The sequence below is a fragment of the Oryzias latipes genome, chromosome 17, assembly GCF_053564925.1.
Source record: "Oryzias latipes strain Hd-rR chromosome 17, Olatipes_Hd-rR_3.1".
NCBI classification, from domain to species: Eukaryota; Metazoa; Chordata; class Actinopteri; order Beloniformes; family Adrianichthyidae; genus Oryzias; species Oryzias latipes.
The window spans coordinates 26481065-26496830 of record NC_136253.1 but is presented as its reverse complement, the minus strand read 5'-3'; the positions used below and the strand labels follow the sequence as shown (position 1 = coordinate 26496830).

Genomic DNA, 15766 nt, shown 5'->3' with positions numbered 1-15766 from the left:
ATCTAATCAACACGATCATGTTACGCATCCACTGTGTTTTGAAGATGAAAACGTGGATGGTTTTTTAAAAATACATTTAGACCCTTTTTTGTTGTTGTAAACATTGTTTAAACAATGCATTGTGGTCTGTATTTGCCAATCTAGTGCCCATTGATGCACACTGGTTTTTCGCAGAGATTTCTGGGAAATTTCTAAGGCACTGGATTTTGGAATTGTAGATTCAGACACCACTACAAATGACAAACACACTATATAGGGCACTATGTAGAAAGTAGTGAAGCAATTCAGACATGCCCTATGTCTTAGTAAATGACACTGGTTTTGGAGTTTGGCTAAAACAGCATAATCATAATTAAAAGACCACTGGGACCACTTTGAATATGGATCAAAAAATGATTGATATGGGACTTTAAAACTTGACACATGCAAAGATGTTGTAAAACCGTTTTGCATAAATCTGTTGACACTCTTGCTTAAATCTAGAAGGTTCTGTTCTATTCTAAGCTGCTGTACATGGCCTTTAAAAAAAAAAAAAAAAAGAAACACCCAAAACTTCAGTCAATAGTCTCTTCATTAAAGTGAGTATTGATTAGGGAGTATTGATCCTTAAGATAAACCATCAGTTCTGGTCAAAGGCCAATATATTTAACTGTACTGCTGGACAACAAAAAAGAAAGTAAGGGTCTTAAAGTCATGAACAATAAATGGGTAAATAAATGGGTAAAGTGTTCTAAAGTTAGATTATAAATGGTTTTTATTTTTTATTGATCCATAAGACAGGAAATCAATGATGAAGGGATAAAGAGGTAAAGCAAAAAACAAACAAACAACAACAAAAACTGGAATGATAGTATTCAAACTGAAGTGTGACATTGTAAAGTCTTGAAATGAGGAATGTGTTGTACTATTTGTGTCAAATCATCTTACCAGATAAGATTTAACACAGTGGCACCAACACTGTTATTATGGGAAACGTGTAATGACGGCGACAGGCATGCAGTGCAATCTAGCCTCATCAGGCAACCAATTAGGAAATCACCTACAAACACCCACATAATTAGCCAATCAGCGGGCCATTTAGAGGAGCACACACCTACACCCCCCCCCCCCATGCCGTTTTGTCCGTTGCGCTTGTCAAATGGGATCTAGCTTCATTTAATTTTTTAACTTTTTTCTCCCTCTGTACTATTGCTGTATTTTGCTAACTTATTAGACCTGATCTTTCTATTTTAATGTCTAATCTGTTGCTGTGATTAGCTCCACCAGGATAAATCTTTTTTTTTTCTGTTCCGCTGCTGCAGCCACTCCACTTTGAGCCTTTGTTACCGTAGCAACCAATAGCAAAGCTAGGGAGAGATGTTTTATTGCAGTAGGACTAGATAAAAAAAACAGCAGGGTGGGTCCACCCTTTGAAGGCAAAGGCCGCAGCAAATATATGAGCCTCCAAACACTTGTACATGCAGTTAGTTTAAGCCAAATGCACATACCTTTAGATTAAAATGTATACGGAAACACATTTGTGCATACATCTGACAAGGTGGGGCTCTCTCAGCAATGGAGGGGGATGGGGAGCTGCAAGCATTTTGTCTTTTCGTTATGCACACATTGAAACGATATGAGCTATAACTCATTTAAAATGTAGGTCAATAATTAATCTTTTTAAAGAAACTCAAAATGCAGAAACAGAGAGTGAAATAATAGCATGCTAAGAATTTCTTTTTTGGGATTTCCATATTAAAAGAAAAGCCTAATGTCCTAGTTTTAAGACAACTGCTCATGCAAACAAATAGAGATGAAGAGGAGACAGATGGACAAAAAGAACTGTAAAAAGAGACAAAACGTTACAGTATCAAAAACTAAATAAAGTAATCTTCAGCAGAACAGACATGAAAGTGGCACTGAACAAAATAACCAATAAAAACAAGTATCGGTAGCTAATGCAAAGAAAAAAAAAATCTATATGATTCCCTAGGAACTAAAGTAAGAAAAAAAACATGTACATCGATCAATCATACTCACCTCTAACAAGAAAGAATGTAGCAAATTGAAGTAGAAAATTCACACTGGATTGATGTGAGTGGAAGCTTGTTTTTGTCATCAAGTAAAGTGTCTTTTTCTCTAAATGTAATCTTAGTTAGTTAAACCATTTGATTATCATTAAAGTTATAGTGCAAATCACTTTCCATGCCATCCAGATCAATAATTTATGTTCATAAATGGAACAATCTTTTCACAGTTCTCCTTTTCTAATATCTTAGAGGAGCTGAAGCGGGTGACTTGGGGTGGGGAGGTCTGGGCTTTTTGCTTGGATTGCTGCCCCTGTGACCCAAATAAGGAAAACTGGAAGGTAATGGATGCATGAATGAGATGGATAGATGTTACAAAGACGTGACTTCCCTTTATGATTTTTGTGTCCATTAGATAGAGCCATATCCAGCTCAACATTGCTTAGATGTCCTTCTAAATTAACATATTTTTTCTTCCAGCCAATCAAAGCTGTAAACCAGGTGAAGGGGGATACTGAAAAACTTTGCAATTAAGGCTAATGCATTTCATATAAGATGGAGACGTCCATACTTAACTCAAATTTAGACCCCTCTATATAACCCAGTACTGATTAAAATGTATACACTTAGAGTAAGGCCTCAAACTAGTTAGATATTATGTATAAATCTGGTCACAATTAAAGGCCTGGCTCAAGTTCAGTCTTTTGTGCTCTGTTCTCGTGTGCACTTTGAGGACAGTATACAGGTTAAAGCCAGGAATAAAGCAAGAGGGCCTGAGGGTAGAATCACAGACACGACTAAACTGGGAGAAGTGGGTCACCTTCACACTTTACAACTCCACCCCATGAGCAGTTCATTAACAGAATTTAAAAAGGAAATTCACTAAAAGGAGAAACGGTGAACAAGACAACTTGGTCTTTGTATACTGTTATCAACAACATTCCCAATCTTTTCAATTAAGCCCCTAATGTTAGCGTTAATGAACAAATAAGTCCATTAAGACATGAACAGTGCACTTACAATGTTTTTCTTTAAATTTTGACCTAATTTATTTAGTCTAGTTCAAACATTTAACTTTTGTTGTTAAAACTAATATAGATAGCCAAAGTACTGAATAGAAACATATATCCATCCATTTTCTACACCCGTTGTATCTCTTGCAGAGTCATGAGGCTGCCAGAGCCGAACCCGGTTACTATTGGGCAAAGGCGAGTTACACCTTAGACAGTTTATAGAAAACATTTGAACTAAATAATAAATAAAGCAAATAAGAATAAAAGCATACTGGAAAAATGTTTATAAACTTGCATACTAAAAAAGAAATGATTAACAAAAATCATGAAACTAAAAGAGGTGAGTGAAAGTGAAAAACGCTTCCACAGTTTAGTCCAGAAACAGCAAATCTCTCTTTTCTGACGTTTCCAAGGGGTGTAAAGGTCCAGATCTGAGGTACCATGCAGAAACAAAAGGAATAAAGCGGCTCAGAAAGGCGTGATGGGAAGGAAGCATTTCAACGTTTAAATATAACTATGGACATTTTAAAATAAACTTTAAAATATACGCGGAGTGAGTAAAAATATGTCAGGACGATCATTATGTTGTGAACTTTCTCATTATATAACTCGAAGGCAGGCAGCAGTCAAAGACAAGAAGAGGAAGACTGTCTGACTGTAAAATAAAGTGCATTACAGTAATCCAGCTGAGACGTTATGATGGTATAGATTACTGTGGTGCTGCGAAGAAAGGAAGGGCTTTACCTCAGCTAACCGCCTAAGATGGAAGTAGTTAGACTAACAACTGCGCTAATCTGTTAATCCAATTTAAAATTGCTGTCCATTTTTAAAACCAAAGTTTGAGATTATTGGCTTCTCAAGTTAGTCGGTGAGGGTTCACAGGAGTTCTTAGAACCACACAGCATTATGTTTGTTTTTTATTCATTTACTGTTCAAGACTTATAGACATACTCCAATGAAAATTAATGGCACTTTATTTCATCGATGACATAAATAAATAAAATTAAGTTCAAAATTGCATTTCTGAGTATGTCTTTATTCAAATTGTGGTGAGTCAGAAGCAGATAAAAAATAAAGTTGGAAAAAGCTTGAAGTTGTGATGTAGAGCAGAGCCTATACGACTGTAAAGCCACAAGCTCCCTGCTGACCTTGTAGACGACCAGATCCATGTAAGTCTCTGTTTGCATCGTCCTGGCTGGCATCTGGCTCCAGACTGTATGGCTTGATAGCTCCAATATTGCTCGCCATTTTTGTTGTACCGCTAATGTTACGTAGGGGTTGTGAGGGGTAAGTGACAAATGAATGATGGGAAGTGGGTGTAGGCTTACTCCGGGCTAACAACAACTCAAAGGTGAGTTTCTAATGAACTACTGCGGCTCTGCAGAGACCATGTCCTAGAAAATGACAGGTTCTTTCATTTGGGGCAAAAACGTCACAATCATAGTTAAAAGACCACAAACGCTTTTACAATAGATCAAAAGATAATCGGAGTGGGACTTTAAGCATTTTGTAACCAATTAATCGTTACTAAGACACAACAAGTGGTTTAATGACTTGTACTTTTCCTTTTAAGTTCTCTGCATTCAATGTTACGGTATCTAACAACACATAGGGAAGTGGTAGACTTGGAAGGAAAAAAAACAAGAGGTACCGAAATGGAGCCCTGTGGAACTAACAGAGAAGCTTCCATAGAGGCCTAAACATGGTTATTTTGAATTCTCTCTAGTCATAGAAACTCCTGGATGCCACACACCTGACTCTCATTCACTCAATCAATCATTCAATCAATCACAGTCTACTTAAAAACTGTCCTGAGCCTCACTCAGTGCAAAGTACTGTTTTTGCCACTCTGCCTTCATTACAGAGCGGTGTATTTTGATCTGATCTTCTGTCTCCTGACCCTGTTTCTGACTCAGTTTGCCTGACTATCCCTGTCTCTCCTCTGATGCTCCCATGCTCGTTTTTGACCCCTGCCTGCCTGCAGGACCCTGATTTAGCTTTATGGACTTTTAGCTATGCTAATAAACCTGCTGAAATTGGAACCAGTCGCCTGCCTGTGACACCCAGTCTCCATGCAGAATGTTGAGTCTGACAACATGGTAAAACGACTTGTATATTGTAATATGTTAGTCTTTCTTGTACATTTTCAAAATCTAGAGTTTGTTTTCTAAACAAGCTTTTCAAATGTTAAATCTGAATTCTTTTTCTGGCCCACTGTTGTTCAAATCTAACAACTGTGGAGTCAGTCAAAAATTTCTGCAGAAGCAGAATAGTTGCACAGATGATCACAGTCGCTTGTGGTGCTCCTGTGTGGCTGACCACCTGCTCAGACACAACAGTTCCCTTTTACAACATATGCTCTGTGGTCAGAAAGCTATGATCTAAGTGTTTATTGAGATATCAATCTGTGTTTTATTAAGCTTTCAATGCTTAAATCAAGGTTTATATGTTGCAGAAATATTCAATAAAACATCCTAAAGGGCTTTTTACATTTCCCCCCCCAGAAATTTAAGAGAACTTAATTGGTAAAATAAGTTGGAATTTTTCATGCTGGGAATCGAATAAAACAAATCCCACAAATGAATTAGGTCAACTTTACTGTTATATATGAATTGTTTTGCTTTGTACCTGCAAATAACAACGTGTAGGAATGCATGCACAGTAAAACAACAATTAGCAGTTTAACGCAGAAATAAGTGTTGTTCTATTCTTGGGAGAATGAATCTGCAAAGTTGGTTGGTAGCATTGCAGCAGCTAAGAGCTCTGTGTTCACCTTTGAAACAACTGTTTTAGTCTTTATTCCCAAAGGCACCAAATGTCTTTGCAGACTTTCTTTGTGTGTCAGAAAGGCAAAACTTTGGGTTTAAAAAAACAAAAAAAGTGTTTCTACTTTAAACGATTTGCAGAAATTCTATTCTTCCTGACAGCATTTACATCAAGTAATACAAGTTTTGAACTAGAAAAGTTGTCAGTAATGGCATGAGATTCAGGTAAATCGTAGTATAGCCTATTGAAGCAGTTCTTTCAAACTGTTTAAACCATATCAACCACTGTCAAAGACTGAGTTAGATGTCTAATATAGAACGTGAATATTTGTACATGTAAGATAATGTTGTAGTTGCTTAAACTACTGAAGCTACGTTCACGCCGCCCTTGGCAACGCATGTTCATGATCACTTCAAATGAAAAGTCTATGTTAATGCACACAAAATGCAAGTTTCGGGCTACAAAGTTCAAGTTTCTCCAACTGTTTTTTGGGCTTTACGTACAAATGCACAGCAATTGAGCGCTCGCTGCAAGTTAAACCAGGTCGAACTTTGACCAATCAGGGACTCCGATTTGGTAATGACGTTTGGATGGCGTTCCCTTTAGTTTACGTGAGTACTAACCATTTGAAAATTTATCACGAAAAAGAAATTAATAAATGAGGTTTATGCCTGGACGGAATTATCTGACACCAAGTCCTTCATATATCGGAATAGAGCTGTGAAAGAAAAAGCCTGGAGCAAGATATGTGAGATTTGCACGCCTTGACATTACGCACCAGGCCTCTTCCAACTGTAGGAGGTATACATGCGCAAGTAAACAGCAGACAAAGAAGAAGTACCTCCCTGATTGTTCGGTGTGAACATCATAGGTTCAACGCACAATCTAGGATGTATGTCACATGCCCGGTATGTCCATAGCGTGACACTAACACTGTTCGATGCTTTTACTGTTCAGTCGTCTCCTATAATCCTATAATAAAACTCTACAGAGTCTGAGGTAAAAGCCTGAAATCTGGTGTGGACCAAACGAGCAAATCGTGACCTCGCAAAAAAATTCTGAGTCTTATAAGGGAAGCATGATGTAGTTAATTACAATGTAATGGCAAACTAACTATCTAGAGGATCAAAGAGTGGAAGTGAACAAAAATGACCGAAGTGTCATTTGTACCAAAGAAGCAAATTTAAGAAAAAATTTTAAAACATCTTGTTCATTAATACAGTGAAGTGATAAAATGTGACATTTAGAGGAAGAGCGAGACTAGACATTTTTAGGTACTCTTTCCCTCCTGGTCAGTGCTCATCTCATGCAGCATCCCTCATCCATAATCAGCTGCTATAACTGTGTGATGATTCAATGGTCAGCGCTGTTGCTCATGGTGAAGGCAAACCAAGCCAAAACAAGGTGACATTTTTCATAATCCCTCGCCCACTAGAACTGATTTTTCCACACCATTCTGCTCAGAGAACCACGACAAACAGCAATGAACTATTAGCTGTAGCTCATAAAGCAGCACCTTACAGCAATATGTATTTAAAATTTGAGGAAAAGGGACATTTTTTTACAATATAAACTAAATTAAATTAAATTTTCCCCCTTAGTAATGGCAGGCTAAAATGTTGTGCCTGAGTGTTTGTAAGTGACAAAGTTATTCCTTTTTCTGTTAAGTATAAAATGATTATGGCTTGAAAGACTAATATAAAATGCAACAGATTGTGTCAATCATTTCACTGCAGAGATAAACTAACTCACAGAGGAGTTTGTATGCACCGATATAACCATCATTCAAATTACAGTGATAAGTTTTGCTCTTATGGTGGTGGAGGTGACATTCCCTCAAGCACTATCTGGCTTCACAGATCCAGTCTAATCACAGTTAATGGAACGTCTTCTTTGGTTAAACATCCTAAAATACTTTTCAGTGGAAGGGGTCATTTATATGCTAATGAAAAAGTTACCTTTGACACAGGTGTGTTGTTTGGTTGTGCATGAAAAAAGGAAAATGATGGGAAGAAAACAAAGTCGGTCAGACTGTAGGGAAGGTGAAGGAGCAAAATAACACAAGTTAGAAATGAGAGAGAGGAAGAATGAAAGGAAAGGAGAGAAGACCCAGAAACAGAGAGGAAGAGATATTCCTTTGGGTAAGTGCTATAAGTAATTAAAATCGGATGGGCAGAACTGGAGTCTTGCCAAAGAGAGCTCTAGTTCTCCTTAGACTTCTTCCTGTCAAGTCTTTTGCCCAAACACATATAGCTGCTTGTGACAGACACATAACCATTTGTTAATATGTCAGGTTTTCAGAAATTTTTAAATAAATCAGGATAAATGCTTATGAGTATCCCAACACTGACAGTTTGGATTGTAAGGCAGGTAATATGTGCACCCCTGGTGGTGCACTGAGACAGAATATCATGGGACACACACACTTCCACTTCCACACACCAATGTCTGTGGCGCTGTGCAAAGCTGCAGCAAGGGCAAACGTTTCTAACCAGAGTTTGACTGCAGTAAGCACATATACATTCACTGCACAGCCCTGAGCTCCAGGCGAGCGCATGAGTATGCAGTGCACACACTCAGACACTCACTTTGAGCACAGACAAACGCACACATGGCCCACCGGGTGCGACAGCAAAAAAAAAAAAAAAAAAAAAGGTGCAGTCTAATTAGACAACACTGAAATCCAAAACCTTTCAATCTTTTTTTTTGTTTTGTTATAAACATTCATGATGTCATGTAAAGAACACAACTATCCTGCAGGGAGCATGCTCCTTGGATGACAACCTCATTTTACTCGCACTACTGTATGTAACACAATGAGTTTCGCTGCCTTTTTTGCTTCTTTAACTACTATCCAACCAATACTAGCCTTTCATTTTTCACTTCAGCATGCTAAATAAGCTGCGCCTCTGTCTCTGCAAGGCAACCATTACCGTAGATCTCACATCCTGTTAGTATCTTTTCTTTTGCTCACACAGGGAACCTGAAAGGTAGCTCACATTCTCTTCATGTTGCTCTTTGTGTGCTATGATCGGTGGTATGGGTAAATTTAGCTCTTTTGGCAGATGCCTGCTAAGAAGATCATAGCTCACAATAGGTGGTCTATGCACAACAGCTATCAAAATGCCAAAGAACCATCGTGTAGACTGACATGGGCACACATATGCACGCTGAGACTCACACTCCTGCAGCATAGAAACCCGCGTACAGACACGACACCTCCCTTGAGAGCCTTCCCTCCTCCTCTCAGGTATAATTGTGTTTCTGCTATGTTTCACTCCTCTCTTTTCAGTTGTAACTGGGCCCCCGAAGAAAAGCCATAATTAAAAGAGAAAAGTTGTGTTTGTTGTGAAAGCGATGATAGCTGTTATAGAGAGGACGGGAAGGCGAGAGACAGATTAGCAACAGCAAACGCTAATCAGGCTATGAAATCAAGAGGAGAAGCTGGGAGACAAAGGGCTCTGGTGCCTTTATCTCCCAACAGGAAAGTCTTCCAAATCCCTCTGGCTAAGCTGCCATTACTAAAGCCTGCTTTTGGCACAGGTGCTCACTGAATGTGTTGTACAACAAAGGCAGCAAAAAACGTGAAGATAGACCAAGAAATCTGTAGATCCTCTCTACTTAGTGCAAAAAGTCAATCGTTGTGACAGTGGCATTTAAGGAAAGGTTACTTTGTACTTTTCCTGTTTTAACTGTGTAAATGTGGCTTCTTCAGTTACTGCATGAAGTAAACTGGTAGTTATTATTAATGTCTAATAAACCCAAAACGCAAGAAATGTAAACGGTCTGAACATGAATCTGCTGAGAGCTGCAGTTAGATAGTTGGAGAATGAAGCTCAATTCACAGCAGGCATGTCCAAAGTCCGGCCCATGGGCCAAATGTGACCCGCATTCAAAGTATCAACACTGTTGTGGGACTCTTCTGTGACATTTTCTAGCTCATTTTCAAAATGCCAACTGCAAATAAAAAAGAAGCGTCGACAGTGAGGACCAGAGCTTCCAGGACACGAGGAAATTGACTTTTTTTTTAATGAAATATGAAACAACCGTGTCTTCCAAATGTGCCAATAAACTGGGGCTGTTTTCAAGGAATTCAATTTCAAGAGGGACCATCAGAGAAGAAATGTGCAGCTGGATGACTCAGTTGGCTGCGTGCAGGACTGGTGCATGAGAAACCAAGGTTTGTTTCCCAGGGGGCGCAATGAGTTTGATCCAGTTTGGGGCCCGGGTCTGGGTCTCTCAGTGCCAGCACCCAGGGTTGTGTCAGGAGGGGCATCCGGCATTGTCAAGCAGAATGGCTGGCCCTCAAACATTTTCACCTCAGCCAATCTGGCCCTCTATGTAAAATGTTTGGAAACCCCTGATTTAGAGGAAAACTTTGTAATCCTAGCATGTATTGTAAAACATGCAGCACAAAACAAAAAACAAAAGTGGTGTGCCTCAAATATTTTCAAAGAACATGCATTCATCTGCTTGACCGCTGGATGGGAGAGTCTCATGAGTGCCATTAAGAAGAAACAGAGGACGGAGAAAATTGCTAAATGAACACGTGTCTGTGGGTTACAGCGTGTGAGACCTCACTGAGTGCAAACGGAGGCTGGGAAAGAAGCTGCACCCCATGGGAAAAATCAACGTTGACAGGGCGTCATAAAACTGAAGATTTATGAAAAGGCTAAAGTGTTTTGCATAAAAATAACTGCAATGCATTTTTGCAGCACACAGGTGGCAGGGGTAACAACCGCATCTGTAAAGTGCTGCCATCTCAGCAGGCTGAGCATCGTTCATCTTATGGTGCACAGTTTACAGATGAGCTGCCACAGGTAAAGACCGCTAGGATCGCATCGTACTTTTCATCTTGTGTCTATTATTTTGAACTACAATCTAGAAAGACTTTTTGGAAACTGTCCGGCTCACACTGACACAAGGTATTTGTATCTCAGAAAAAAGGACAAAAAAGAGGCCCACCCTGCCAAATGTTAAATGTCTTTCAGGTTGGCTTTAAAGAACAAAGTTAATCCAATTAGAAATGACTGGTTTGGTGGCGGCCCACGCAGCAGAGACCCACAAGCCTTTGAATGTTACCTTCTGCTCCAAAGGTAATAGGAGACAATTTGTCGCAGAAGGCCTGACATGTTCTCCTGTTAGCGAACCGTTCAAATTCTTCTGTCGGTTTGCCTTCACTTTAATTCAAACAGATACAGAATTTCTGACTGGTCTTATGCTGCTTTAAGCAAATGCAGGAACCCTTAAATTGATTCTTATGGTTGGATGAAATAAGGTGCAGTCCAACCCATTTTTTTTGGTCCTGTGATGCCCTTTTTACTGCTTGACAAATGTGACTGATCAATACGCTTTGATGCATATCCTTGTGGACTTCTGTGGATTCTAATACTTGCAGGGTCTTTTCTGCCCTGAAGCTTCAAGTGATTCCATTTATTGAACTTTAAAACTTAGCCCTTCTTATATGTCAGTGAATGCTGTGTTTGTTTCGTGGAAGTATGGGCTTGTGGGCGTCAGAAAGCTTTTTAGTTGCTGTATGTCCACGGACTTCCAAAGGGGCTGCACCTGTTGTTCTCGCCGTTTGCTGTGTGGTGGGGTCAGCACCTGCTCGCACGGCTGCTGTGTGGCTGTCTGTGTGGGCAACAGGAAAACCATTCACACCCGCTCAGACTGCTGTCTGCAGCCCTTCTCTCCCAAACGCTTTCTGCACCATCATTTCTTTTTCTGCCTTTTACATTCTCCTCATGTAGACTATATGCCAGATAGCTCTCTGCCAGACTTTATCCCTTGTATGCCCAAACTGTCTGTGTGCCTCTATCTCCTCCTTCTCTTGCTTTTTTTTTTTTTTTTTTTTTTTACATTTTACATCTCCAGCCATGTTTTTCTGTCGACTCACACTGTAATCAAAACATGGACAACAGTAGCTGGGAGGGTGAAAATGAAAAAAACAGCTGCAAACAACCAAAAAATAACATTAATTATAATTTAGTTGAAGATTAAATGCAACTTTAATTTAAAATGTAACTTGCGCTTTTACAGGGTTTTTAACTTTGTTTATTGTTAGTCTCTGAGACAGCTCTCTATATGAAAAATATATTTTTCTTTTGTATCTTAACTTTAAATTCTATTTGTGCCCTTTGTAATGAAGATTTCTGCTTTGTTTTATGCAAATGAACAATAACCTAATGAATTAATAAACATTTAACTTTAAATTGACAAGTCAAAATATTTTGTAGCACTAAAAAAAAAGATTTAAAAGGAGATCTTGAAGGTAGGGAGCATCTTTCTGATGCAAGTGAAAGCAGCAATGAGTCTCGCCCCTTGATCTGATTGTACAATTTGCATTAAGGGCAATTTCACCACAATCTCAACTGAAACATGAGCATCGTTAACCCTGAACGTGCAACATGTGAAAGAAGGATGATGTGCAACAAAGACGTGCGCATGATGTGCCATTTCAACATCAAACTTCAGTCAATAGATACCACAACGCTGACAGTATGGGGGTTTATATAGACAAAAAGATTAAGGGGAGGGGGTTTAAAAAGAAATGCAGCCTGCCTTTTGTGAAAATTGCGCACTTGTACCTGGTCAAGCCTTGCGCACATGATCATCCAAGTCTCAAACGCTCCATTTCTTGGCACACTCACCGCACCAGATGGTCAGGTACAGAACCCGAGGTGGGATCCAATAACCAATTCCTCTGCCTCTCGTAGGAGAAAAAGAGGAGACGGGTATCCAAAGCCTCTCCGGGAAGAAAAAAAAAACGCTCTTCAGCCGCACCTCACCTGTCTCTCCCCCTGTACGGCTTCGGCGCGTTGCAGCAGCATCACCCGTTAGTGCGCGCAAAACGCCCAGCAACAAAACAGATGACACCCCCCCCTCTTCTCTCCTATATTAATATTCACACTGAGGTGATCTGCGATCCTGGGGGGGGTTTATTCTCCCGCAGCCTTTGTCAAAACAAGCTCCACATCCAGCAAATGCAGGCAGGCAGAGTTGAAGTCCTTCTTCTGTAGGTGGAGCAGAGGCTGAGAACACACCAGTCAGCAAAATGTAATCCCCTTTTTAAATTTACTGTGGCGATGCGAAATGTCCAACGCAGAGCAGACAGTGACAACAGGGGCCCATAACTCACACACCCCTGAAACCCTGAAACCCAGTCCTGCAGTGGATCAATGAGGAGCACGCGCGCTCTCCCTCCCCTCCTCTCTCTCGCTCCTCCTGCTTTATCCCTTGCACGTGCACGTGCACGCTTTTTGTGTCAAGCCATTACCTGATTACAGCGTCTGATACAGGGAAATGAAGTACAAAGATGCTCAAGGGAATGATCATAGCAACAAATTAACAGGAAGCATTTTGTAAATAACCATGCAGTCATACGTGTATTCACCAATGCAAAAAACTCACATTTCCCAAAATAAACTAGAAAAATACACAAAGAAATAAAAAAAAACATTACTTAAACTTGTATTACTCAAAAAGAAACTGCATTCTTTTAACCAGTGCTATGGCTTTTTGTCATGAAGTAGTGAATATATATTTCTTTTCTTTCAATTCTCTCATTTTTGACTGAATCACTTTTCTTTTTTTGCTACATTAACACCTTATGATGCCTAAACTTACAGTGAAATCTGGATTCATTTTTGGTCAGTCTGTTAAATTATGCATGCATTTTTGTAAATCATTTTATGCATTAATATGTTGTGTGTGGTGGGTAGTAAGGATTTTATATATTTTTTCTTTTTGTGTGATAGTCTTTGTCTTGCTTTTAAAATTGGAAACTGTTTTTTTTTTGTATAAAGGACTTTGGGTCACATAGGAAAAGTGCCATACAGATAATAATTTGAATAGAATATGCATCCAAAAGCCAGATCATGACCAATTCAAAGAAAAAAAATTTGTATGATAGTAGCAATATAACTGTTGTTTTTTTTAGTCATACTTACTTGATGGATTTTTTGATGATGTTTTTGCAAAAACCCTTGTTAGAGGGATTAATAATCACACAGGTTTTTTGCTGTGTTCAATAGAACGAGCAGGGCTATAACATATGTTTAGTGGTGAGTCATAACTGCCATTAAATAACAGTGACTGGATATGTAAAAAACACACATTTGGGGAAGAAATTGTTGCTAAATAGTTTAGGTAAGTATGAACAGAATGCATTACAATACAGGTATCATTATCTTTTTCTTATTTTTAAAATATTTCTAAATTGTCAGTTTTCTATGTTGTACATCTTCATTGTTAATCAGATAAAAAACCTGAGTAAAACTGAGATTTTTTTTTACCTTATTGCAACTTGTAACGTTACAGAAATAGAAGAAGACAGTGCAATTGCATGAATAAAGAGGAAGAAAAAACAGAGACATCCAGCCATTTTCTGTTCCGGTTTTGTCGTGTGGAGCCACGGGGGCTCCTGGAGCCTGTCCCAGTTACTTCAAGGCAGAGGCGGGGTACACACTGGACTGTTTTCACATCCATTGCAAAATAAGGAATAGGAGCAGCAAGAATGTTTTACAGGGAATGACATGCCTATTTACAGACAAAAGGTGACAAGGGCTTTATCATAACAAATGTGCAGGATTTTTAGAATGTGTACACAAATTCTGTGTTCTCTAAAAGACCAGTCTTAATCACAAACTGACCTTTTTGTTTGTGTAAAAATCTGGGGATTTTTTAAAATCCAAATCTACATAAAAATGTTCACATTGAACATTTGGAACTGTAGGTATGTTTTGCTACTTTACAGAAAAATGATGAAAGAGTTTTACGTTGCATTATTTTACTACAGTGTCTAAAACCTCAAAGTCTTTTATGCTGCATCAGACACACCATATGTACGTTGCCAGATTATTTAGCTACCTGTCAACAACCGGAGTGGTACCAATATGATGAAAATTTTGATATTGGTGAAAAGCTGTGCAGAGGTTGAGAAGGAAATGCCAAAATAGGGGCATTGCAAAATGTCAACAGGGAACATGATTCAATTTGGACTCTGCATCTGCCCAAAAAATATCTTGGACATATCTTTGGAATTTAGAACCAGCAAGACTAAAGTTTCTGATCCATTCAGTGTGTAATATGCCTCCAAAACTTTTGAGGCTTCACTGTTGTAAAGCAGCAGACACTTCTGCATACCCACTGTGCTCACCTCTGCACTGGAATCCAGCAAAGCGAGCATCAGAACAGCATCACTTTTGTCAGGGAAGGGAAGGGTTCCCAGGCAGTACACAGCCTGGAACTGACAGACCTAAAGAGACAGTTAAAGCCTCCACCGTACATTGCAAGAACATCTTTCAGACCAGACCTGCTCTTAGTATCAAGTTCAACAAAAATTGATTCTGGAACTCTCAGGTCCCTGGAAAAATTGGAAGGAGCAGCTGACAGCCAACCCTTAGCTGCTTGAGGAATCAATAAAGAGGCAATTCAATGATTTACAAAGACAAAAGGATCAAACGATATCCAAATAACACCAAAAACACCTAATTGGCAGCATCACAATGCTAAAAATATATACATAACTTAGTATTCTTGCTTGTTTGTAGGTGCTAAATACTTATTTTGTGGAACATCATACAACAATGATTCATTTCACTCAGTATGCACACTTGCAGTTAATGAATTATTCACAGCTTCATTGTGGGATGTTAAAGTTAGGAGTAAAAATTGGCCCACATTTATCAAAGGGGCAGTCTGGGCATATGCCCAACAGTCCTCGAGTTCAAAGGATGCTTGTTAAAACATTTGAGGAGAAACAGAGTATCATTTGCTAGAGAGTAAATTTTTTGTATGTGTTGCTATGCATTGTCAAACATTGTGTCTAGTTATAAATCTAAAATTTGCATGATCTCCAGCTTTTGGAGTTGTACTTGCTTTTTTCTACAGTTTTTCTTGTTATATGTTTAACTGCCTTTGTAGGACCAGTGTTGTAAAATTTACTTTTTTATTTCATTCATCAAAACAATTTTTTAGAGT

The 15766-nt window shown here is 38.9% G+C and overlaps 1 protein-coding gene across 2 annotated transcripts in view; it reads right to left on the bottom strand.

Moving 5' to 3' along the window:
• LOC101169812 (semaphorin-6B) overlaps positions 1-15766 on the bottom strand; it is a 41217-nt gene that overhangs the window by 23597 nt on the left and 1854 nt on the right. Inside the window, exon 1 of one of the 2 annotated variants that reach the window (XM_023965541.2) lies at positions 12436-12991. The exons of the other annotated variant lie outside the window; for it this stretch is intronic. The gene's annotated coding sequence lies outside the window, so the exon portion shown is untranslated. Of the gene's footprint in view, positions 1-12435; positions 12992-15766 lie in introns of those variants that run through there. 2 annotated transcript variants of the gene reach the window in all.